At 34.2% G+C, this 26,523-nt stretch overlaps 1 long non-coding RNA gene across 1 annotated transcript in view; it reads right to left on the bottom strand.

The window, feature by feature from the left end:
- LOC109027212 (uncharacterized) overlaps positions 1-26,523 on the bottom strand; it is a 95,959-nt gene that overhangs the window by 15,640 nt on the left and 53,796 nt on the right. The window lies entirely within an intron of this gene.

Genomic DNA, 26,523 nt, shown 5'->3' with positions numbered 1-26,523 from the left:
GAGACGGGGTTTCACCGTGTTAGCCAGGATGGTCTCAATCTCCTGACCTCGTGATCTGCCCTCCTTGGCCTCCCAAAGTGCTGGGATTACAGGCATGAGCCACCACGCCCGGCCTGGGCTACTGATTTTTAAAAATTAGAATGTATTAAAGTAAACACACAAAATGAAATGTAGCCATATAAAATATAGACTTTAAGTTTTGACCAATGTATGCACCTTTCTAGTCATCAACATGATCAATGTTGTGTTAACTGTACATTCAGTAAGATATTTCCATCACCATAAAAATTTTTCTCATATCTATTTGCCATCAGTTCCCCAACCTCTTGCCTCAGGAAACCAGCAGTCTGCTTTTTGTCACCATTGATTCATTTATCTTGTACTAGAAATCAATGTAGATGGAATCATACAGTATGTATTCTCTTTCATCTGCCTTCTTTTCCTCACAACATTTTTTAGATTGATCCAGGCCATTGCGGGTATCAGTAGCTCATTACTCTTTATTGCTGAGTAATATTTTGTCCTAGGGTTATACCAAAATGTGTTTATCCATTCACTTGTCAATGGACATTTAACATGTTTCCAGTTAAAGGTTATTATGAATAAAGCTGTTATAAACATTTGCGGAAAAATTTTTGTGCCAAGTTATGTCTTTATTTTTAGGGGATAAATATCTAAAAGGGGAATTGTTGAATTGTGTGGTAACTATATTTTTAATTTTGTAAAAAATTTCCAAACTGTTTTCAGAGGGAATTATGTCATTTTATATTAGTATGACAGTTTCCATTGCCCCATGTCTTTACAAACACTTGATTTTGTCTATCTCTCTATTTTTAACCATCCCGAATGTTGTGTAATAGTATCTTATTTTGGTTTTCATTTGTTTATGCCTGATTACTAGTGATGTTGAGCACAATTTCATGTTGTCTTTTCATGTTGCCATTTCTATGTTGTCTTTTGTGAAATATCTATTCAAATATTGATTACTTTTTTTAAAAAATGGGTTATTTGTCTTTATATTATAGAACTGTAGAAATTTTCTATATAATTTGAAAATCAGTGCTTTGGCTGATATAGATATTGACAATATTTTTCCTAGTCTGCAGTTTGACTTCTCATTTTCTGAATGATGTCTTTTGGAGGGAAGAAGTTTTTAGTTTTGATGAAGTACATTATATTATTATTTACATTATAGTTTGTGTGTTTTATTTCCTATGTAAGATATCCTTACCTACCTAATTTTATTAATACTTTCCCTTATATTTTCTTCTAGAAGATGTATACTTTTAGTTTGTGACTGCAGGTGTAGAATTTATTTTGAGTTATTTCTGTATGATGCAAAGTGAAGGTCAAAATTTATTTACTTATTTTCCAAAAAAGATTATCCTGCTTTTCTAGCCCCATTATTTTAAAAGATTATATTTCTCCTCAATAATACATTGGCTTACTTATTGAAACAAACTGACCTTACACGTGTAGGTTTATTTCTGGACTCTATTGTCTGTTCTGTTCTACTGAGGTATATACCTATCATGATTAAAATTTCATGCTTATACAAAGACTGAAATGGGGTAGTGAGAATTCTTCAATTTTATTCTTCTTTTTCACAATGCTTTTGGTCATTGTCGGTTCTTTGTATTTTCTAAATTATTTTAGAATCTTCTTGGCAATTTCTGTAAAAATTATGTGCTTTGATTTTGATCGGCCTTGTATTGAAACCATAGATCAATTTTGAAGAATTACCATCTTATTGAGGTTGCTAATCCATGAGTATGTCATATTTTTCTACACAATTAGATATTGTATAATTTGTCCCAGCAGTTTTCTGGGATAAACATTTGTGTACAAATCTTCATGCCAAGTTATGTCTTTATTTCTTTGGGGTAAATACTTAAGAGTGGAATAGTTGGATTGTGTGGTGTGTATATGTTTAATTTTGTAAGACATTTCCAAAGTGTTTTCAGAGGGAATTGTGCCATTTTATATTAATATGAAAGTTTATATTGCTCCATGTCTTTACAAACACTTGATTTTACCCATCTCTTTAGGGAGATTACACATCTTTTTTGATACATTTTTAATAAATATATTAAGCTTTTTGGCACTGCTAGAAATATTTTTTATTTCATTTTATTATTGTGTATTTCTTGTATTAGATATAAAATTGATATTTATATGTTGACCTTGTATCCTGTGCCCATTGCTAAATTCACTTATTCCATCTAATAGATTTTCGAGAGTCCTTGGATTTTTATGCGTATGTGATCTCATATATGACCACAAAATATCTTGACATTTTAATCTCTTCCTTTCCAATATGTGAATTTCTTACTTATTTTAATCTTTGTCACACTGTTCAGGAGCTCCAGTGGAATATTTAATATAACTGATAACAAGGAGTATCTATGCTTTTGTTTCTAATCTTCAGTTGTAGAAGGTCACACTGACTTACAGCATTTCATAACAGTGCAGGTCTTTTGTAAGCACTGTTTAACAGATTCAGTAAGTGTTCTGATAACACTAGTATACTAGGAGTTTTCATCAACAATTGTTGAAAGTTGTAAAATTCTTGTTCTTGTATCTATTGAGAGAATCATATGATCTTACATTTTAAATCTGTTAATATGGTCAGTTATTTTTTGAGTTATACATTTTAATCTGATCTTACATTTCTATGATAAACAGCACTTGATCATAGTATATTATCCTTTGTATATACTACTAGATTTGATTTGCTAATATTAAAGATGATTCTATGTATTTTATATAGTTCTTCCTGTAATATAATAGCTATTTTACTATTTTATTTTTTTCTTGTGTTGGTTTAGGTTATTTGTATCTTTTAAAAATATTTTCATATTACATAAGTTTATGAGTACAGTCCTATATTTATTTTCATATTTACTTACTGTATTTTTGCTTGTCTATGTGTGGTGAGAGCACTTCAGGTTTACTCTCATCAAATTTAAAGTATATAGTACAGTATTATTACCTGGAGTCACCAAACTATAGTTTAGATCTCCAGGACTTACTCATCATGCATAACTGAAACATTGTATCCTTTGATTAGCTTCTCCCAATTTGTCCCTTTCCAAGCCTCCTGATAACCATCATTCTACTCTATATTTATATGAATTTGGCTATTTTAGGTTTCATATACAAGTAAGTACACACAATATAATTTGTCTTTCAATGTCTGTCTTATTTTACTTAGCATTATATTATCCAGGCCCAACTATGTTGTTGTAAATGGCAGGATTTTGTTCTTTTTAAGGCTGAATAATATTCCATTGCATATATATACACCTCACTTTATTTATTCATCATTCATAAACATTGAGGTTACTTCCATATCTTGACTATTGTGAATAATGCTGCAATGAACATAGAATACAGATATCTTTTGGAAATACTGATTTCAATTTCTTTGAATAAACACGCAGAAGTAGGATTGCTGAGTCATATGATAGTTCTATTTTCAATTTTTTGAGGGAAACTTCATTCTGTTTTTTATACTGGTTATGCCAATTTACATTGTAACAAACAGCGTACAAGGATTCCCTTTTCTCTACATCTTTGCCAAGACTTTTGGATGAATGTTTGTTTGTCTTGTAATAGCCATCTTAACAGAGATGATATCTCCCTGTGATTTTGATTTGCATTTCCCTCATGATTAGTTATGTTGAGCACTTTTTTTATACCCATTATTTATTCGTATCTCTTCTTTGTAAAAATGTATATTCAGGTCATTTACCCATTTTTTAATTTGGTTATTTCTTTTCGTGCTACTGAGTTCTATGAGTTCTTTATATGTTTTGAATATTAACCCCTTATTAGATATACAGTTTGAAAATATTTTTTTCTGATTCTGTAGGTTGTCTTTTCATTTTATTGATCATTTCTCTGGCAGTATAGAAGCTTTTGAGTTTGATATAGTTCTACTTATTTATTTTTGCTTTTGTTGCCTGTGCTTTTGAGATCATATCAAAACCATTGTTGACAAGAACAGTCAATATCAAGGAGGTCTTTTCTTACGTTTCCTTCTGCATGTTTTAGAATTTCATATCTTGTATTTAATCTTTAAATTATTTTGAGTTGTCTCTTTTGTGTTTAGTGTAAGATAAAGCTCCAATTTTATTCTTTTGCACAAGGATATCGAGTTTCCCAACACTGTTTATTAAAGAGACCATTCTTTCCCCATTAAATATTCTTGGTATCTTTGTTAAAGATCAGTAGACTGTATGTGTGAGTTTATTTCTGGGCCCTATTATGTTCCATTGGTCTATGTGTCTGTTTTTATATTAGTACCATACTGTTTTGATCATAATAGCTTTGGAATATCATTTTAAATTAGGAAGTTTGATGCCTCCACGTTTGTTTTTCTAAGATTTCTTTGGCTTTTCTGGGGCTTTTGTGATTCCATATAAATTTTAGGATTGTTTTTTCAACTTCTTTGAAAAAAGGTATTGAAATTTTGGTAAGGCTTACATCAAATCTGTAGATTATTTTGGGAACTATGGGCATTTCAACAATTTATTTTTTTCCAATTTACAAACATAAAATATCTTTCCATGTATTTTTGTCTTCCATTTATTTCATCAATGTTTCATAGTTTCAAGTGTACAAATCTTCACTTCCTTGGCTAAGTTTACTCCTATATATTTTGTTTTCATTTATGCTATTGTAAATGAGGTTGTTTCCTTAATTTGTTTTTGGGATAGTTCATTGATAGTGCATTGTAATGCAACTGGATTTTATATGTTGATTTTTTATTCTGCAATTTTATCAAATTCATGTATTAGTTTTAATTTAGTGGTTTTTTGGTGGAGTCTTTAAGTTTTTCTATGTATACAATCAGGTCATCTGTAAACATAAACAATTCATTTTTTTCTTTCCAATTTTGTTTTTTAACTTGTAGAGTCTTTGTCTCGCTTTGGTATCAGGGTAATGCTCTCTTCATAGAATGAGTTTGGAAGTACTTTCTCCTCTTTAAATCTTTATAAAAGTTTAAGAATTACTGGCATTAGTTTTTATTTAAATGTTCATTAGAATTCACCAGTGAAGCCAACTGATCCTGGGCTCTTTTTTTAAGAGGTCTTTGATTACTGATTCAATATATTTACTTCTTTTTTGTCTGTTCATATTTTATACTTCTTCATTATTCATACTTACTACATTTCTATTGCAAATTAAGACATAGGTTAGGCATGCTGGTTCATACCTGTAATCCCAGCATGCTGGGAGGCTGAAGCAGGCAGATTGCTTGAGCTCAGAAGTTTGAGATAATCCTGAGCAATATGGCAAAACCCTGTCTCTACAAAATATACAAAAATTAGCCTGGTGTGGTGGCATGCACCTGTGTTTTCAGCTACTGGAGAGGCTGAGGTGGGAGGATAGGTTAAGCCTCGAAGGCAGAGATTTCAGTGAGCCGCGATCTTGCTATTGCACTCCGGCCTGGGTGACAGAGCGAGACCTTGTCTCAAAATAAATAAACAAATAAATAATACAAATTCAGGAAAGAAAACACTAAGTAATTATATAACCTAATAAGTTATTATAACATAAACGCACCTGGTCATCATCAGGTCAAGTAATAGAACTTTGTAATCTACCCTAGAATACCAATCCCTGTGCCCTATCTTCGTCACAAGCCGCTACCTTCTGTAGGCTACCAGTATTCTGACTTATATAGTATTTATGTGTTTGCATTTTTAGAAGAATTTTATTATTAAAATACACCTCCCCAGGTGTTATAGTCATGCCTATTAAAAAAAATAGTATCTTTGAAATCTCTTTATCTTTAGTTTCCTTGCTAAACTTTTGTTTTACTAAATTGTTGACAAATCCATGCTGAATTTCCTGTAGAGATTCCCACAATCTGGATTGATCATATACTCATCATGCAGTTTAACATGTTCCTGTCTCTGTAGTTTTCCCCAATTTGGTAGTGAGATCTTGAAAGTGTTTCAGACTCAGGTTTAATCTTTTGGGCCCAACTATAAGTGACAGTTGGCAAAAATACGATAATGAAAAGGGGTCTGGTTTTCTTTTTTTATGATGTTAGCAACCATTAATGTTTATATCTATTCGTTGGGGATTAAAAATGGTGATATTCTAATTCTGTCATTTATTTGTCTTTCATCAGTGAGAATCCTTTTACAAAAGCATACTTGTCCTAAGCTACTCTTTGGTTACCCTGTGTGATGGTTTAAACTGGGGAGGCAAAATTTACAATTAATTATTTTCCAGACTTTAAGGAAATAAATGGGTTCCCTGTCGTTCTCCAAAGATGGCCGTTTTTAAAAAATATTGTTGTAAGTATGGATTTAAACATTTCGATTGATTCCAATCCACTGCAGTTTTTATCATTACTGAAGTTCAAAATTTCCTGTATTTGGTCAGTAGGAGCCTTTTTCAATTTGGCCCCTAAGTTCTCCAGGAGTCATCAGTAGTGTTCCTACTCTCTGATAGGATAAAATGTTCCAGGCTCAAATTGTACATTTTATTTTCAAACTGGAAATAGACCTTTTCTCTAATAATTTTTTTTTAAATTTAATGTCAATACTTCCAATCCAAATTCAGGAGTATGGATTTTTATCTCATAGTAGTACATCTGCATCCTCTTTCTTCCACAGTAATGATCTTAGTTCTCAAGTATAGAGAAATGATAGGATCAGAATATTCCATAATTACTCATTGTTCTACCTCATATTGCATACGCAAGTATCTCAGAATAATAAATATAATACTACTGCCAATATGGCAGTAGTGTTATTCCCATTCTTCCCTGTATTTTTCAGTTTTACTACACCTGACTGTCAGAGCTATAGTCATTCCATACTATACTCTTACCTCTTAGCTCTTATGTAGCTGTAGCTCTATGTTTACAGGTGACTATATATTTAATGTTCATGGCTAGTTCTATGTTAACATCTCTCTAATTGTTTGGTTGCCTGAAGAATTTTCTCTGGTATCAGGAATGATGTGAGTTCCCTGAGTTCTTACATCCCAATAGCAGTTTGTCTGAGCCACCTTTACACTTAAAAATTTATTTTACTGATTATAAAATCCTTTTTCCATACATCATTTTCTTGAATATTTAAATGTTTATCTATTTTTTCTGAGATAAAATGTTAAAAATTCTTGTGATAATATAATTTTCTTTTCCTTATATATTAGGTATTATTTTACAAAGAAAATAAAATACCTAGGAATACAGGTAACCAAGGAGGTGGTATGTATCTACAAGGAGAACTACAAAACGTTGCTGAAAGAAATAAGAGACAACACAAATAAATGGAAAAACATTACATGCTCATGAATAGTAAGAATCAATATTGTTAAAATGACCATACTACCAAAAGCAATTTACAGATGCAGTACTATTCCTATCAAATTACCAATGTCATTCTTCACAGAATTAGTAAAAAGTATTCCAAAATTTATATGGAAACAAAACAGAGCTCAGATAGCCTAAGCAATCCTAAGCAAAAAGAAAAAAGCTGGAGACATCACACTACCTGACTTCAAACTATGCTATAAAGCTACAGTAATGAAAACAGCATGGTACAGGTACAAAAACAGACATATAGGACAATGGAACAGAATAGAAAACTCATAAATAAAGCTGTACCCTTACAACCATCTGGTCTTCAACAAGGCTGACTAAAACAAACAATGAGGAAAGAACTCCCTATTCAAGAAACAATGCCAGGATAATCATCTAGCCATATGCAAATGATTGAAGCCAAACTCCTACCTTTCACCATATACAAAAATGATCTCAGAATGGATTAAAGATTTAAATGTAAGACCTCAAACTGTAAAAATCCTAGAAGACAACCTAGGCAATAATCTTGACATTGGCCTTAGGAAAGAATTTATGACTAACTCCTCAAGAGCAATTTCAACAAAACCTAAAATTGACAATTGGGATCCAATTATACTAAAAAGCTTCTGCACAGCAAAATAAACTATCATCAGAGTATACAGACAACTTACAGAGGAGAAGATCTTTGCAAAATACGCATCCAAAAAAGCCATAATAACCAGAATCCATAAGAAACTTAAATAAATCATCAAGCAAAAAAACAACCCCATTAAAAATAGGCAAAGATATGAAAAGACACTTCTCAAAAGAAGACATACAAGTGGCCAGCAAACATCAAAAAATGCTTAGCATCACTAATCAGCAGAGAAATGCAAGTCAAAACCACAATGACATACCAACTCACATCAGTAAGAATGGCTAATATTAAAAAAAAAGCCCCCCCCAAAACAAAACAAAACAAAAACCAGATGCTGGTGAGGCTACAGAGAAAAGGGAATGCTTATACACTGTTGATGGGACTGTACATTAATCCAGCCACCGTGGAAGGAAATATGGAGATTTCTCAAACAACATAGAACTACCATTCAACCCAGCAATCCCATTGCTGGGTGTAAACCCAAAAGAAAATAAACCATTCTACCAAAAAGACACATGCAGTCTCCTAGGTTCATCACTGTGTTATTCACAATAGCAAAGATATGGAATCAATCCAGATGCCCATAAATGGTAGGTTGTTATGTTGGATAAAGTAAATATGATACATACACACCATGGAATATTACGTAGCCATAAAAGGAGTGAAATTACGTCCTTTGTGGCAAGATGGATACAACTGTAGGCCATTATCTTAAGTGAATTAATGTAGAAACAGGAAACCAAATACCACAAATTTTCACTCATAAGTGGGAGCTTAGCATTGAGCACACATGGAGATAAATATGGGAACAATAGACACTATGGACCAGTAGAGTGATTAGGGAGGGACGGAGGTATGTGTTGAAAAACTACCTATTGCATACTACACTTACTACCTGGGTGATGGGATCAATACCCCAAACCTCAGCATCACAGACTATTTCCCTGTAACAAAACTGTACATGTAATCCCTGTATCTAAAATAAAAGTTAAAATTTAAAATATGAATGTCAAAAAGAATGTAAGTACACACTTAAATCTTCATAAAATATTTGTATATCTGATTATTATTAATGTTAAATCTAATAATTAAATATGGTTGATATTTAACATATAATTTCTTGTCAGAAATTTTGTTTGTATATTAGCATGTACTCTTTAAAGAGAAGCATAAGATCTGTGTGGCAACCATGTCTTCTTAATTAAGTGCCTTAAAATTTTGCTTCTTTAGGAATATGTATTTGCTTGCAAATTGTTTTCATTAATATTAACATAGTTTAAATTAATAAGTCAGACTTAACTGCCTAACAATTTTAAAAAAGTTTTTTTTTGATGTTACCAAACTTAATAAAATTTTGTTGTCAAGATTTTAAAATAAATAAATAAATTAGGTACTTTTTTAATCTAAATGCACAAAGAAACTTTTTTCTTAATGTTTGTTAATTTTTTAAGGTGTTGTTCGTCTAGGTTAAAATGATCAGGTATGCAATTTAGTTCCAAATAATACTATTTTTCATTTGATTTTGGATTTCATTTATTTTCATCTTGTATTTTCTGTAAAATGTAAGCTGTTGTAGTTGTTAACTCATGTGTTCTGTATAGTTTGGTCTTCCTTTCTAAAATGATTTTCTCTTATTTGTTATTAGTAACTTTGTTTTGTATTCTCTTTTCTAAATTTTCCTAATTCTGATCTATATTATTCTTTTATGTTTGTTATCGAAATCTTAAGCTCTTTTAGTTTTCTTTGAAATATAATTTGTTCTGTTTGTCAGCAAATCTCACTGGTATACTTCTATTTTCTCTAAGAATTTTGGTTTGCTTCTTCGTCTTCTTTTTTCATAATATAAATTTACATGGAATATGAACTTGATCAATTTCTGTTGCTAATTTTTATATGAAATTGGACTTTTCATATTCCTAAAATGAGGGAGAGATTAGGAAAACCTTTTGAACATGTAAAACTCCATTTTCTGTTTTTATTTCCTCACTGTGTTCCTCTCCGTTTTGGCCTTGACCCTCTCTCTCCTTTTATCTTGAGTTCACAGGGGCTAGACTGCTCCAATCCTTTTTGTCCTTCTTATGATGGACATTTTACACTCACCTTTTGTAGGAGAGAGCAAATCTCTACTTAGTTCTAGTTGCTGTTTTCAAATTGGTGGTTATCTTATTCTTGAGGTCATGAGCCTTTGCCTCCATTACTTCTGTCTTCCCTACAAAAATATCATACTGAATGGACAAAACCTGGAAGCATTCCCTTTGAAAACCAGGACAAGACAAGGATGCTGTCTATTACCACTGCTATTCTACATAGTATTGGAAGGTCTGGCCAGGGCAGTCATGAAAGAGAAAGAAATAAAGGTATTCAAATAGGAAGAGAGGAAGTCAAATTGTCTCTGCAGATGACATGATTGTATATTTAGAAAACTCCATCATCTCAGCCCAAAATACCCCTAAGCTGATAAGCAACTTCCGCAAAGTGTCAGGATACAAAATCAATGTGCAAAAATCGCAAGCATTCCTATACACTAATAATAGACAAACAGAGAGCCAAATCATGAGTGCACTCCCATTCACAGTTACTACAAAGATAATAAAATACCTAGGAATTCAACTTACAAGGGATGTGAAGGACCTCTTCAAGGAGAACTACAAACCACTGCTGAAGGAAATAAGAGAGGACACAAACAAATGAAAAAACATTCCATCCTCATGGATAGGAAGAATCAATATTGTGAAAATGGCCACACTGCCCAAAGTAATTTATAGATTCAATGCTATCCCCATCAAGCAATCTTTGACTTTCTACACTGAATTAGAAAAAAAAACTACTTTAAATTTCATATGGAACCAAAAAAGAGCCCGTATAGCCAAGACAATCCTAAGCAAAAAGAATATAGCTGGAGGCATCATGCTACCTGACTTCAAACTATACTACAAGCCTACAGTAACCAAAATAGCATGGTACTGGTACCAAAACTGATATATAGACAAATGAAACAGAACGGAGGCCTCAGAAATAATACCACACATCTACAACCATCTGATCTTTGACAAACCTGAAACAAGCAATGGGGAAAGGATTCCCTATTTAAAAAATATTGTTGGGAAAACTGGCTAGCCATATGCAGAAAGCTGAAACTGGACCCCTTCATTACACCTTATACAAAAATTAACTCAAGATGGATTAAAGACTTAAAAGTAAGACCTAAAACCATAAAAGCCCTAGAAGAAAACCTAGGCAATACCATGCAGGATGTAGGCATGGGCAAAGGCTTCATGACTAAAACACCAAAAGCAATGGCAACAAAAGCCAAAATTGACAAATGGGATATAATAAACTAAAGAGCTAATGCACAGCAAAAGAAACTAACATCAGAGTGAACAGGCAGCCTACAGAATGGGAGAAAATTTTTGCAATCTATCCATCTGATAAAGGGGTAATATCTAGAATCTACAAAGAATAGAAAAAGAAATCATAAATTTACAAGAAAAAAACAAACAACTTCATTAAAGTGGGCGAAGGATCTGAGCAGACACTTCTCAACAGAAGACATTTATGCAGGCAACAAACATGAAAAAAATGTCATCATCACTGGTCATTAGAGAAATGCAAATAAAAACCACAGTGAGATACCATCTCACGCCAGTTAGAATAGTGATCATTAAAAAGTCAGGAAACAGGCTGGGTGCAGTGGCTCACACCTGTAATCCCAGCACTTTGGGAGGCCGAGACAGGCAGATCACGAGGTCAGGAGATCAAGACCATCCTGGCTAACATGGTGAAACCCCGTCTCTACTAAAAATACTAAAAATACTAAAAATACAAAAAAATTAGCACCTGTAGTCCTAGCTACTCGGAAGGCTGAGCCAGGAGAATGGTGTGAGCCTGGGAGGCGGAGCTTGCAGTGAGCCGAGATTGCACCACAGCACTCCAGCCTGGGTGACAGAGCGAGACTCTGTCTCAAAAAAAAAAAAAAAAAAAAGTCAGGAAACAACGGATGCTGAAGAGGATGTAGAGAAATAAGAACACTTTCACACTGTTGCTTGGAGTGCAAATTAGTTCAACCATTGTGGAAAATAGTGTGGCAATTTCTCAAGGATCTGGAACCAGAAATACCATTTGACACAGCAATTCCATTACTGGGTATATACCCAAAGGATTATAAATCATTCTACTATAAAGACAAATGCACACATATGTTTATTGCAGCACTCTTTACAATAGCAAGGCCTTGGAACCAACCCAAATGCCCATCAATGATAGATGGATAAAGAAAATGTGACACATATACACCATGGAATACTATGCAACCATAAAAAGGATGAGTTCATGTCCTTTGCAGGGACATGGATGAAGCTGGAAACCACCATTCTCAGCACACTAACACAAGAACAGAAAACCAGACATCACATGTTCTCACTCATAAGTGGGAGTTGAACAATGAGAATACATGGACACAGGGAGGGGAACATCACACACCAGGGCCTGTTGGGGGATGGGGGCCTAGGGGAGGGGTAGCATTAGGAGAAATACTTAATGTAGATGACGGGTTGATGGGTGTGGCAAACCACCATGGCACGTGTATACCTATGTAACAAACCTGCATGTTCAGCACATGCATCCCAGAGCATAAAGTATAATAAAAAATATTTTTTAAAGAAGAAATACCATACTGTATGACTGAGGTTTTTTTTTTCCTCACCCTCCTTTCTAATTTTGTTTTAAATATTGTCTTGTGTTTTAGCTTTTTGCTATCTACTTGCTTTGTCAGTTTTACGTGAAGATTTGAAGAGATTGAAAGGCTATGCTGGCCAGGAGCAGTGGCTCACGTCTGTAATCCCAACACTTTGGGAGGCCTGGGTGGGTGGATCGCGAGGTCAGGAGTTCAAGATTTGCCTGGCCAAGGTAGTGAAACTTCATCTCTACTAAAAATATAAAAATTAGCCAGGCATGGGGGTGCATGCCTGTAATCCCAGCTACTCAGGAGGCTGAGGCAGAGAATTGCTTGAACCAGGGAGGCAGAGGTTGCAGTGAACCAAGATCCTGCCGCTGCACTCTAGCCAGGGCGACAGACCGAAACTCTGTCTCAAAAAAATAAAAAAAAAGAAAAAAAGAAAGTTTATGCTGTCACACTACCATCTCTCCAGGATCCCTTTATTTTTTAGTTTAAATAAATTCTATTCCTTTTTGTACTATCCCACATCCACTTCCAAACTTTCCTAAAATAGTATTTTGATATACCTTAGAAAGGAGCTATGTGAATGTGTGTAATATGGTCTGTAAAGTTTTATACCTTCTGCAGAATGACAGTTCTGTGCATCAAGATTTATTAATGCTGTTCCCATATACTCAATGTTATGTAACTAAATATACATACTACAATTACTTTTTGAGTTGAATCATTTGGATTGCTTATGCTGTGTTTAACAGAGCACTTACTGTTTCATTGGATCTGCCCTTAATTTTTTAAACATTAAATATTGCATATTGCTAAACATTGGCCTTAGTGTATAAAAAGAGGTATACCTTATAATAGTATGCTTTTCATCGAAAGCATGACATTTCTTGAAATTTAAAAAAGCACAGGTAAGTACTTACTAATAAACAGAGCATATTAGAGAATCTTGGAGTTATGATACAGGCAACAAATAAACAAGGAGAATTGTGTTCCACTTCCCTTCTTCTCAATTGTCTTTTGCTCTAATTCCTTTTTGATTTTCTGTTTCTTCATGACTTTGCCTCAGAATTCCTGTTGCTTTTGCATCTTAAGCTGCAAATACTCACTGAAAGGACTGGGATTCCTGCTGTTGTGACTGGCATTACCTTGAATTTCTGTTGGCATACCTGTGCCTGGCAGTTTGACAGTGTGAGAGTCATTGATAGGCTGTTTTGTCTAAATGGGACAACCACATTTTAAGCTGCATAGTCTATAATCTCCAGTAAAATGTACATGTTGGATAGTTGTGCATCATAGTACAAAGATATGTATGGTATTGTATAAGCATCTATTTCCCTTCATTGTTTCTATGCTACCAAATGCATGTGTTGTTCCAAGTGGATTAGCCAGTCTAGACATCCTACCAAATGTCAATGCAAGCATGGATCTTCTGTGCACAGGTCTCAAGTGATCAGGGCTTGTCTGCAATGCCACTCTTAAACAGTCAAATCAATACAGTCACATTATTATTGTTTTTCTTTCCACTTTGCTAACAGAAAATGTTATCTGAATACAAGATTTCTTTTTTGTTTTCTAAGCAGAAAGTAACATATGACCAGATCTCAAGAGGGAAAAAGTTAGCTGATGAATAAATGCCCAAGAACTTGGGAAAGAAGTATATATTTTTATTACCCACTAAGCCACGATAAGGGTTATTATCATGAGATAATCATTCCTCTGGAGCAATACGAGACAGGGGACACAGCTGAGTGCGATCATGCCCATGGGATGTGATTAGCTCATGATAACAGCATCCCCTGGACTCATTGCTATTATGAAATGTCTATTTCCCCCCATTTTCTATATATAAATAAATGATTTTGGCGGACAGATTCAATTCCCACAAACTGCAAGTTTGCATTAAAATGCTTCAGCTGTGAGATTCACAGATATTAATTTACCCTTTTGGAATGTTGAACAGTCAATCAGAATCTTTCTTCGTCTCAAGCTGTTTTATGATATTATTACAATGTATTTTGCGACGGAACGGCGGGTAAAGCAAGTTTCAGAGAAATAGGCTTGTTTGGGCTCGATTTAGTTGCTTGAGGGAAACCTCTACATAAAATGACTCTGCCTGCTCACTAAGGCATCCTAACTTTCTCATTATATTTTTCCTGCCTGACTCAATTTCTTTGCTGCATTTTAGAAGTCTGAAGTTCATTCCTCTAACTAGATTAATAAAAGCAGATTTCTCATTTCATATTTCACAATTGACAGAGGATAATAATGCCCTGGTAAAGTCAGAGTGAAGTGAGAAAATAGTAGTCCCGAATTTAGGATTTTAAAATTAACTTTGAAATAGGATTGATTTTTGGATTTATCAATAAATGGAAAGTTTTGATATAATAACAAGACTGGCTGGTATGTGTTCTTTTTAGAAATTTAAGTTTGTGAAAATAGCACAATTAATTCATAAAAGTTAAAAAGTCAGGCTGGGTGCAGTGGTTCACGCTTGTAATCCCCACACTTTGGTAAACTGAGCCAAGAGGGTTGCTTGAGGCTGGGAGTTTGAGACCAGCCTGGGCACCGTAGTGAGAACCCCATCTCTACAAATACTAGCTGGAATAGGTAGCATGTGCCTGAAGGCTACTCAGGAGGTGTAAGTGAGAGTATTGCTTGAACCCAGGAGTTTGATGCTGCAGTGAGCTAAGAAGGTGCCACTGCACACTTGCCTGGGTGACAGAATGAGACCCCAGCTCTAAAAAAAAAAAAAAAAAAATCAATGTCATTTCCATCCGCTAAAGAATTTTGGGTAGTCATCTCCTTGGCCATGCTTATGAAAAGCAGAAACATAAACTAGATTATCATAGACTCCTAAAGAAATTTTTTCTCTATATTAAAAAATATTTGTGGCACATGTGTTAATAGCATTAGAATGAATATTTGGTGTAAAAATAAGGATTGAATCTAAAAACCAACAGAAGGAAAAAGTGGCATCTTCTTCTTCTTCAAATATATTTTATGGTTTTGGTCAGGCAGCCTTTTTCTCATTCCATATATGTATGTATTGTTCTAATTTTTAGGAGAACATACAAGCAGTCACCATTTAATCAGAGAGTGTACTTAATTAAGAAATTCAAAATTTGCTGCTTATCATTATTCTTCCTCTCTATGAATGTTATTACTTTTATGGTGTGAATGATGAAAGAAGCTTGCTTCACACCACATTAAGCCAGAAGAGGAAGGAACTCGTGCACTAACTTACACAGAGCATCTGATAAAAATACAAATTCAGTTAACTCTGGAATTATCAAGTGGACATAAATGAATAGGGTTATGATATGAATTTAAAGTATAAGCATTAGTGATGTTTCATGAATTATTAGACTTACATTTTTCTTTTTGTTAAAAAGTCTTGGAATGAAATTCTGGCTTGTGTAGTTCTGAAAAACAAATTTCCTTCCTATTGTGACCGTCAGTTTTATGTGTGAATCTGACTAAAGTATTCAGTTATTCAATCAAGTAGAATATTAAATCAATTTTATATAATTTCTTACATTAATATTTTAGAGGGCCTTGACTAGGTGGTCTTTTGTAGCATTGAGTGGGATGTTCATGAGGATGTTAAAACAAGTAGGTTTTCTTTTCCAGTGATACAATTGTCAAATCAAAGATATTTTTGATTATCTAATTTTCCTTTCCACCTTTTATTTTTCTCTTTCAAGCTGCATTTGGACATTGTACAAAGTATTTTTTGGGCCCTATCATTAAAGATTTCTGAGGTCACATAAAAACAGGAGGTTGAAAATGCTAGTTAAAATATTTGGGTAATAAAAAAGATGTTAAATACCATCTTCTTACCCTAAAAGTAGGATTTTTTTTTTTGAAGACTGAAATTTGGAGAACTTAAAAAATCTGTGCTAAGTTTGATGAAAGTAGAAAGATATATGGAAGGCTAGGTTACATGTACAGTATTTGATTATATATCACAGGTGTCAAGAACATTCTGGAATCATAGTTCTAGCACAGATTCTAGACATCTCCTAGTCCACTCCCTTGAGGTAAGCAATGTTAAATACTAACAATTCAGGAGTTAATGATCACAAAGTCTACTTTTAACAATATGTAGGAGAAATTATTAAAGAACTTTTTCACGTTGGTTTTGTATGCATTTTAGCTATAAGTTTTTATAGTCTACCTAAAGCGTTCTGATATTTATATCAAGAATGGAATAAAATATGAATTTGCACACACTAATATGTATATATAGATAGATAAATGTAATATGTGGTAATTGGAACAGATCCCTACTTATAGAGTTCAGTAGTAGGCAGGGTTTGAAAGTCAATAATTTATAAATGAAGCTGATAAATAGAACACATTCATTCAAGACACAGCGGACAGCTGAGAACTGAAAAAGCTAACACTTCAACAGCTACCTTCTTTTAGTCACAGTATAATTTTCTATGCTGCGTAATGTAGTCCTTCCCTCTCACAGAGGTACCAATAGAGGCTGGAACTAGAAAGATTAAAATATTACCTCTAACAGTGTGTAAAAGTTGACTTATAATTTAAAAATAAGCAATTATTTTCATTAGTCTACATATTTCTCTTCTCTCATTCCACCCTCATCTCAAATTTTGAGCATGAATATTAGAAAATTTAAGTTAAAAAGAAACCCTAGAAAACATGAATAAATTCTGAATTATATGTTTTATTTTCATGTGTAGATATAACTATTACCATGAAAATATGTTAACCTAACGAATCCCAAAAAATAGGATGAATATAATGAGAATTTGTCATCGTACTAAAATGAAATTTATGACACTATGCTTTCACCTTTAATATCATTTCCTCCTTATTGTCAAGGAATGTATGTAAGCAAATTTTCATAGAACACTAGTCATATTAAACAAAGCTTTCATATAAGTAAGCTTGAAAAACAAAGCATTTTGGTGTATATTCTTCTTACTTTTAGAAGTAAGTATGCATGTTATCATACTAAAATATTAAAACATACTACACTAGCAAAATTGGTTAACTTTGTTTAACATAGAGTTTCCCACACTTATTTGACTACAGAATGCCACACCTGTACCTCTTCCCCCAACACCATTAATATCAGTCAACTGATGTTTCCACAAATCACTTTGGAAATTCTAGTGTTAGCCTAGATTGTTGGTGGAATTAGAGGAAGAGTCAATACTATTTTTCCATAAAGGGCCAAATAGTGAAGATTTTATAATCTATAGGCCACATATGGTACGTGTTTCATATTCCCTTTTAAAGTTACAGCACTTCAAAAATGTAGAAAACGTTTTTTGCTTGACAGTCAGTAGGATACAGGTCTGATTTGGCCTGTGAGCCATAATTTATTGACCCCTGGATTAGAGGATACAAATAAAAAATAATGACTAAGAAGAGAAAAAAATTATCAATTAATAAAGAATAAAACACATGTGTAGATAACCAAGTGGAATTTTGGCTAAATGGTCATAAATGTTGATATATAAAACAGTAGGAATAAACAATAAATGCTTTTATTTCATAATTATGCAATTAGAAAATAGATTTAGATATGCATTTCACTAGAAATCCTTATACCATGAACAAAAATCAACTCAAGATGGATTAAAGAATTAAATGTGAAACCTAAAACTATAGAAATCCTTGATGATAACCTAGGAAATACCATTCTGGACACAGGCTCTGGCAAAGATTTCATGAAGAAGACGCCAAAAGCAATTGTAACAAAAAACAAAAATTGATAAATGGGACCTAATTAAACTAAAGAGCATCTACACAGCAAAAAAAACTATCAACTGAGTAAACAGACAATGCACAGGATGGGGACAAATATTTGAAAACTATGTATCTAACAAAGACCTAATATCCAGAATCTACGAGGAGCTTAAGTCAGCAAGCAAAACACAATCCCATAAAAAAACTGGGCAAAGGACATGAACAGACATTTCTCAAGAGAAGACATATATGTGGTCAATAAGCATAAGAAAAAATGCTTAAACATTACTAATCATTAGAGAAATGCAAATCAAAACCACAGTAAGATACCATCTCACACTAGTCAAAAGTGCTATATTAAAAAGTCAAAAACAACAGATGCTGGTGAGATTGTGGAGAAAAGCGAACACTTCTACACTACTTGTGGGAATGTAAATTAGTTCAGCCACTGTGGAGAACAGTTTGGTGATTTCTCAAGGCAGAATCACTATTTGACCCAGCAATCCCACTGTTGGGTACATACTCATAAGAATATAAATTGTTCTACCATAAAGCCACAGGCATGTGTATGCTCATTGCAGCACTATTCACAATAGCAAAGACGTAGAGGACAGGCGTGGTGGCTCATGCCTGTAATCCCAGCATTTTGGGAGGCCAAGGTGGGTGAATCATGAGGTCAGGAGTTTGAGACCAGCCTGGCCAACAGAGTGAAACCCTGTCTCTAATAAAAAAAAATACAAAAATTAGCTGAGTGTGGTGGTGGGCACCTGTAGTCCCAGCTACTCAGGAGGCTGAGGCCAGTAAATTGCTTGAACCCAGGAGGCAGAGGTTGCAGTGAGCCAAGACTGTGCCATTGCACTCCAGCCTGGGTGACAGAGCAAGACTCCATCTTTTAAAAAAAAAGTAAAAAGAAAAAGAAAAGACACAGAATCAATCTAAATGCCCATTAAAAGTAGACTGGATAAAGAAAATGTGGTATGTATACACCCTGGAATACTATGCAGCCATAAAAAGAATGAGATCATGTTATTGGCAGGGACATGGATGGAGCTTGAGGCCATTGTCCTAAGCGAACAGAAAACCAAACACCACATGTTCTCACTTGTAAGTGGAAGCTAAACCTTGACTACATAGGGACATACAGAAGAGAACAACAGACACCAGAGCCTACTGGAGGGTGGATGGAGGGAGGAGGGTGAAGACCTAAAAACTGCCTGTTGGTTACTATGCTTACCATCTGGGTGATGATCTGTGTTCCCAACCCCTGTGACATGCAAGTTATCTATATAACAAATCCGCACATGTACCCCCAGACCTAAAATAAAAGTTAAAAAAATTAAAAATAAATTATACAAAGATGTGTTGATTCAAGATGGCTGAGTATCAAATATCAATTTTACGAAGTCTTTATTAGAGCACTCGGTGGTCCTTAGATTTTTACAGTATTTCTGAACCTATTTGAGTGAAGATAAGGTTATATACAAGTTCTTCTTGCTCTTAAGATTCACCTATAAGAAAATTATGAGTTAGTATGCAAGTTGGAATAAACTGCTTAGAGCTAATTAAGAACAAAGAAAAATTTGAATTTTGGGTCTAGATTCATAATTCTCTATTGTCAGTGTTAAATCACCTGAAGAGAAAGATTAAATGTATTTAAGTATATTTATATATAAAATATATTTAAGTATATTTATATACTAAATATATTTATATATAAAATATATTTAAGTATATTTATATATTAAATATACTTAAATATATTGGGCAATGAGAAAAGTATGTACTAAGAATGCCTATTTTCATGTATTCACTAATTGAGAAAGCAAATGTTTATTTAAATCTACTACATTCAAGATATCATGTGTTTACAATAATAAATATTTGGAGAACATATAAACTTTCAGGTGCTGACCATCTTTCATTGCTACAATGAAATTATACATGCTTTTTTATGAAATAAAAAAATTAAAAAGCATTTTTAATTACTCACAATTAAAATATAAGTAGAAAAAATGAAATTACAAAACAGAACACATACTGTGTTTGTGAACACAAGTTTATACACATATGCACAAATATCTACACATGTACATGTTGATATATTTCTTTGAAAATGATAGAAACAAATTTGGAAAGAAATGTAAAAGTAGTTAACTTTGGCCAGTGGTATTGCTTTTTGTAGATTTTCTATTTTTAAGATATTTTATACAACATAGATCTTATGTCTTTTTCAAAAGAAATGCATGCCAGTGTTACTAGATTGTTTGTTGTTTGCTTTTAAAATCTATTCCCTGGCTTTGAAAAGCTTACATTCTTGTATTTCCGGTTTTGCCGATAGAGAATCCCCAAATAAACTGAATGTAAAGTAGAAATTTCAATTTGCAAAATATCTGGGTGGAAATAAAGCGTTTCTGGCAAAAATGAATAGTGAATTGCATTTCTCTCTTCAGATGATAGTGTGGTTGTTTGATTCTGTACCTTTCATGTGTTGAGACCGCGAAACCAGCAGACTGTGGTGTTAAACATGCCCTCGTTTTATGACTTCAGTAATTCACACATCCCTGGGGTTGGCCAGATGGGGATGCCTCTCTTTGTTTAATCTAATATCTCTATTGCATTAATTTTTTCTCCTTTTGTAGCCCAACCAGACAGCTTTATTGAGCTGCTCACGATGATTCCTGGATCCCCACCCTCCAACTCACTGAGAGTTGTCAGTCGACAAGGCATAAAACAGCCTGTGGAAGATGGTCTACCATTCCTTCTGATGTTCTTGCTTTAGGACTGACACTGCTTGGCCTGAATTTGATGTGCCATATGACTGACTGCCTGATTACCTTTATCTTCTCCCTTGTAGGTATACCTTAACTTCTAACAAAAAGGGTTTCAATATCATTGTTGAACAGAAAAAAGTTTTGTTTTGTTTGTTCGTTTGTTTTTAACATAGCTTATTTTTTTTCTAAGCGTTTAAAACCTCCAATCCTATACAGCAGAATGTGGCCCTCTGCGAATAGCTCAGGTCTTTGAGGCCAAAGGACTCCCTCATTGCACACCTGTCTTGACAGATTGAGGCCCTAGAACAACATAGCTTAGTCACACACTAACCAGCAGGGAGAAAGTCTGTGCCTTTTATTAAAGCCTACCTACTGGCTTAGTGTTTGGAATTCAGTTCCACCTATAAATCAACATCAGAGCATACAACCCAGCGTGTTCAAGAGCTTTGCTTAAACATCAAAGGAAGAACACAGACAAGTACTATGATAGAAATATAACTAATCACTTGCAAATACATCTTTCCTGTCAGTAGGAGCTTAACCTTTTCTGTTTAATGTGACTAGGAAATAAATTCAGTTATCTCCATTCTATATGTTTTCTTTAAAGAGGTATAGAATTTTTCTATGAAAAAGGTATATTTGGTCTTAATGTAACACAGACCAGCGTAGCATTTCAGAAGCCTGCAGTTGAAGAGAGCAACAAAAAGCTGAAGTGTGTCCAATTGTAAATGCTGTTTATCACCTAATGAAAGACACATTACTTCTATTAATCATATATCTGCTAGGAAAATCTAAGTTTTGATGAAGTGGCACTGGGATAAAAGTAAAACATAATAAATATATTTATTTTAAAAATGGGGAAATAGATTTCTATTTGTTTGTTGGTTGGCAGTGAATACAATTTGATGCTTTGTGGTACATTGATTGGGATCAATTTAGCTTCATCCTCTGCTCATGGTTTTATCCATTCATGAGGGGCCTAGAAAGGATTTACTTGAGGTGCTCAGAAAATCCTAGAATCTATAAACTGTTCCTTTAATTTGAATGCTACAGATTACGGATGAAAGTTTGGTCACCTGCGTGGATCAGTGGGATTAGAGACATCAAAGCAAGTAAAAATAAGAAAGACAAGCAGAGAAACAACAAACAAAAAGAACTCCATCACTGAAACTGAAGGTAGTGCCAAGGGAATTGGAGGGTTTGCATAGAAATATAGTATTCCAAAGTGGATTTGTGCTAGTGCTGTTGTTGTTTCTAAGTCTGGGATAAATTGTGGAGACATGAAGTCTTAGAGCCGGCATATTTGAGAAAGGAATATTCTATTACTTTCTGATTTGATATTTCTGTACAGTATACATAATCTTGATTTTCAAATGTGTGTGGGTAATAAATGTTTTTGTGGAGGTTGTAGCATATGTGTCATTGACATTTGTGAGGTTTTAATATGTACACATATATGTGACTTTGTTTGTATGTATGAGAGTTGGTATAGTCTAGTGATATTAAGACTGATATTAACCTTATAACAAAGTAAAAAGAGTAGAAATATTGAGTTTGACAAAACTAACAAAGAATCCTGGATCCACAGGTGTAAGTTTTGGAATCTTAGGGAATATTAATACTTATTTTAGAGTTGTGAGAATTAGATGGGCTCTCTCATAGAAATGCCTAATGCATTTTAATAATCCTATAACTCGTACCTAGTAATAGTAGTATCAAAAAACATCATAGGAGTTCATACCTTTATGCCTTACAACTGGATGTTTCAAGGTAAGATTTACTAAACCTCAATTGACTCTCAGTATTTTCTTATCTGGGATTTAATAATAAGTTGAAAATTAAAAAACAAGACTAGGTGTTTGTAGGTTACCTATTGGATACCCTGTTTATTACCTGGTTGACAAAATAATTTGTACACCAAACCCCTGCACCACACAATTTAGCTATATAACAAACTGCATATGTACCACTGAACCTAAAATAAAAGTTAAAACAAAACAAAAAACTACCTTGTTTTTTCTGATACTGATAGCAGAATTTTAACAAGAGTTGTTAGGTTCACCTACATTTGGAGTCTGGAACCACCTCTCCATTCTCCTCTAGTTCCAAATATACCAACTATACTAAATAGAGCATGTATATGATCTCTCCTCAGTCACTACTCCCCTAGCCCCATGTTTTACCTTAGAAAATGTACTCTATTTAGAGACATGGCTCCTATATGTGGGTGCATTCACATATATCAAGGTTAATAGCCACTTTCCCACTGGCAAATGCTAATCCATAGTGCCAATGAGTCTTCATTAGAATAAAATATAACTGTTGTGCCCATTTAAATAAAGCATTTCCAACAACATCACAGAATGATTGCACTATAAAAATGCTAATGCACAGCCAGTGTTTTGAGAGAGATTGTAAGATCCTTGAGGGCAAGAATTTGTTCTATCCTTAGGTTATGTACTCTATAGACAACAATGGAACACTTAATGATTTTGTTTTTAACAGCTAACTAATTCTACTTTTTTCAAGAAAAACTTAAGAGTGAAAATAACTTCCTCAGGCATCCTTGTTAGAAGAAGAAAATGGATTGGCAATTTTCAGAAATCAGGTCTGCAGGATCTTAAGACCATTACAAACTTCTGTGATATTCAGCTCAGAGTTTCCCAAGAAAACAGAAAATGAACAAGTCTCTGAGACTTCTGCCTTTACAGATGTCCTCTGGAATGGAGGGTAGATAAGCCCTTGCTAAGTAATCCCATCCAGAGCAATTTCCCTCAGCACTCAATCTCCTGAGAGCTCCCCTTCTCCTTCCGCATCTCATTCCTTTAGGTTTAGATCTTCCACCTTCAAATTGAAGGTTGGTTCCTGCTTATGTATAGAATTCATTAAAAGCAAAACTTTGACCCTCATAAGCTGGTGAAAAAATTAACATTAGAATATTTGGAATGAGTGGTGGTGGCCATAATAAAATGTCTGTTAAAAATAGCTATTCTGTTAATTAACTAAGTAATAGCACAGTGCAGCTAAGTGGCATGATGGGGTGAATGAGTGCATTAGTTTGTTCTCATGCTGCTGATAAAGACATACCTGAGAGATAATTTATAAAGAAAAAGAGGTTTAATGAACTCACAGTTCCACAGGGCTGGGGAAGCCTCACAGTCATGATAGAGGGTGAAGGAGAAGCAAAGTCATGTCTTACATGGCGGCAGGCAAGGAGAGCTTGTATAGGGGAACTGACTTTTATAAAACCATCAGATTTTGTGGGACTTATTCACTATCATGAGAACAGCAGGGGAAAGACCCACCCCCATGATTCAATTACCTCCCACCGGGTCCCTCCCACAACATGTGGAAATTATGGGAGCTACAATTCAAGATGAGATTTAGGTGGAGACACAGCCAAACCGTATCAGTGGGGATGGAGGTTAGGAGTGGAATTTGAGAGCAACAGGTGAGCATTATCAGTGTACTAAAAAGTAGTCACAAAGGCTTCCTTTATAGTCACTCAACATATAACAAGAAGAGAGAAAGCACTAAATGGGATATTCTGATTCATTCAGAGGCCATGAAAAAACTAATCAATGTAGTAATATTTATTAAATACAAGTTAAATATACATTCAGATTTCATTAGTAGTTTTATAACTTCATCTTATGAAATTACCAGAGTATTCTTCTGCTGTTCAGATTCTATTTGTTAGTTAAACAAATTAATGTGTATTTAAAAATATATATTAAGTATTTTATTAAAAATATGTCCTAATTGATCAAGTACCTAATGGTACTTGAATATGCACCGAACATACAACTATTTTCTGCGCATCAGTTTCCTCAGATGATATTTATTTTATCCTTGGTTTTGTGTGCAATATTGCTAAGTTTCTGTGGTAACTCAATCACTTTATATAAAATGGAGATTATTTCATTAACTACCAAGGCAGCTACTATTGCTGGGTGTTACTGTGTCATAGGAATGAATTGAAGCAATTTTCCAGTGACACAAAATGCTTGGACTACACTTACATGTAGACTCGAATCTCCTCCCTTTTGAAGGGGTTGTCACAGTTAATAGATGTTATGAAATCTAATATCCTGTCTTCTTCTCAAGCCCCACACATGTGCTCATCCAGACAGGTACCAAGTTGCTAGACATGAGCAAGGTCTGCATGACCTTCACAGAAACTAAACTGTGTAAGAGAAATAGACAGAAAACTGCCCTAATCTCTACTTTACTCACGCAGAAGAATCTATAAATAAATACATTTGACTGTAGTAAGGAATACTACATGCTGTTCTTAAACTAATGTCCATTGCTGTCCTGGGAGGGAGAAAAGTTATGGCAAATTATCTTTAAGAATATCGTGCTAGGAGCGTTGTTTGCCTGTTTGTATTCCTTTAACTGAGAACACCACAATGGTATTGTCAGTACCTCCTCAGACTGGCAACTGGGAAGTGACAACTCAGCTAGGTATTGTTCAAACTCTCAGAAAAGCATATCAGACTCTGTCAGAGGTCATAGCTATTCTTTTCAAAATGATGGAACATGACTGTCACTTTTTCCATTTTTTGTTCAGTTCCTATGATCTACATCAGCTCATCTTATTTCCAATATTTGGTACCTGCCATCCTCTCCTTCGTGAAACTCCAGGCCTCCCTAATGTGAAAGCAGTTCTGGCCCTTGGTTTGTAGAAAACTCCAGTGTTAGAAAACTCCATGCCTTAGAAAGCTATTGGGTACTAGGCCTAGTATCTAGGTGACAAAATAATCTGTAAAACAAACCCCATGGCTTGAATTTACCTACATAACAAACCTGCATATGTACCCCTGAAGCTAAAATATTTTTTAAGAGAGCTAATGGTAGCTCTCTTTCGATTTATGTTTCATTGGCCCTGAAGTGTGAGTAGGGGATTCTGGTCCTAACAGTGGCAAAATGATAGACAATTGAAATTTATTCTAGTTCAGTTTACCAAAGGTGAAGTTTATAGGCAATTTCTTCATAAGTTACCTATATATAAGCCCAATTCGACAGAGAAAACATATTCTGCCTGGATCATATGATTCAATTTTATTGGAAGTACATGATTTTTCTCTATCTTTTGAAAGTTATTAACTTTGGCATTATTTTTCCCAGCCTGCTTTTATGATGATATGTATTATGTTACCAGATATCTGAGTCATCTGAGGCTTGTGTTTCCTGTACTACAAACTCCTCTTTCAGTAGGTTTATGAGCAAGCAGAATTGAGTCCATTTGAGAGGCATGGGAGGGACCCTTAGTAATCATCCCTGTGCCTCCTGCCATCTCCTCTCTCCTGAACCACGTAGCGGAGCAAATGCATATCTTGAGTCATGCAGCTAAAAGCCCTTGGAAACTGTCTCCCTATTG

Source organism: Gorilla gorilla, chromosome 5 (genome assembly GCF_029281585.2).
Source record: "Gorilla gorilla gorilla isolate KB3781 chromosome 5, NHGRI_mGorGor1-v2.1_pri, whole genome shotgun sequence".
Taxonomy (NCBI): Eukaryota; Metazoa; Chordata; class Mammalia; order Primates; family Hominidae; genus Gorilla; species Gorilla gorilla.
The sequence above is the reverse complement of the archived record's forward strand: the minus strand, read 5'-3'. Positions and strand labels throughout refer to the sequence as shown.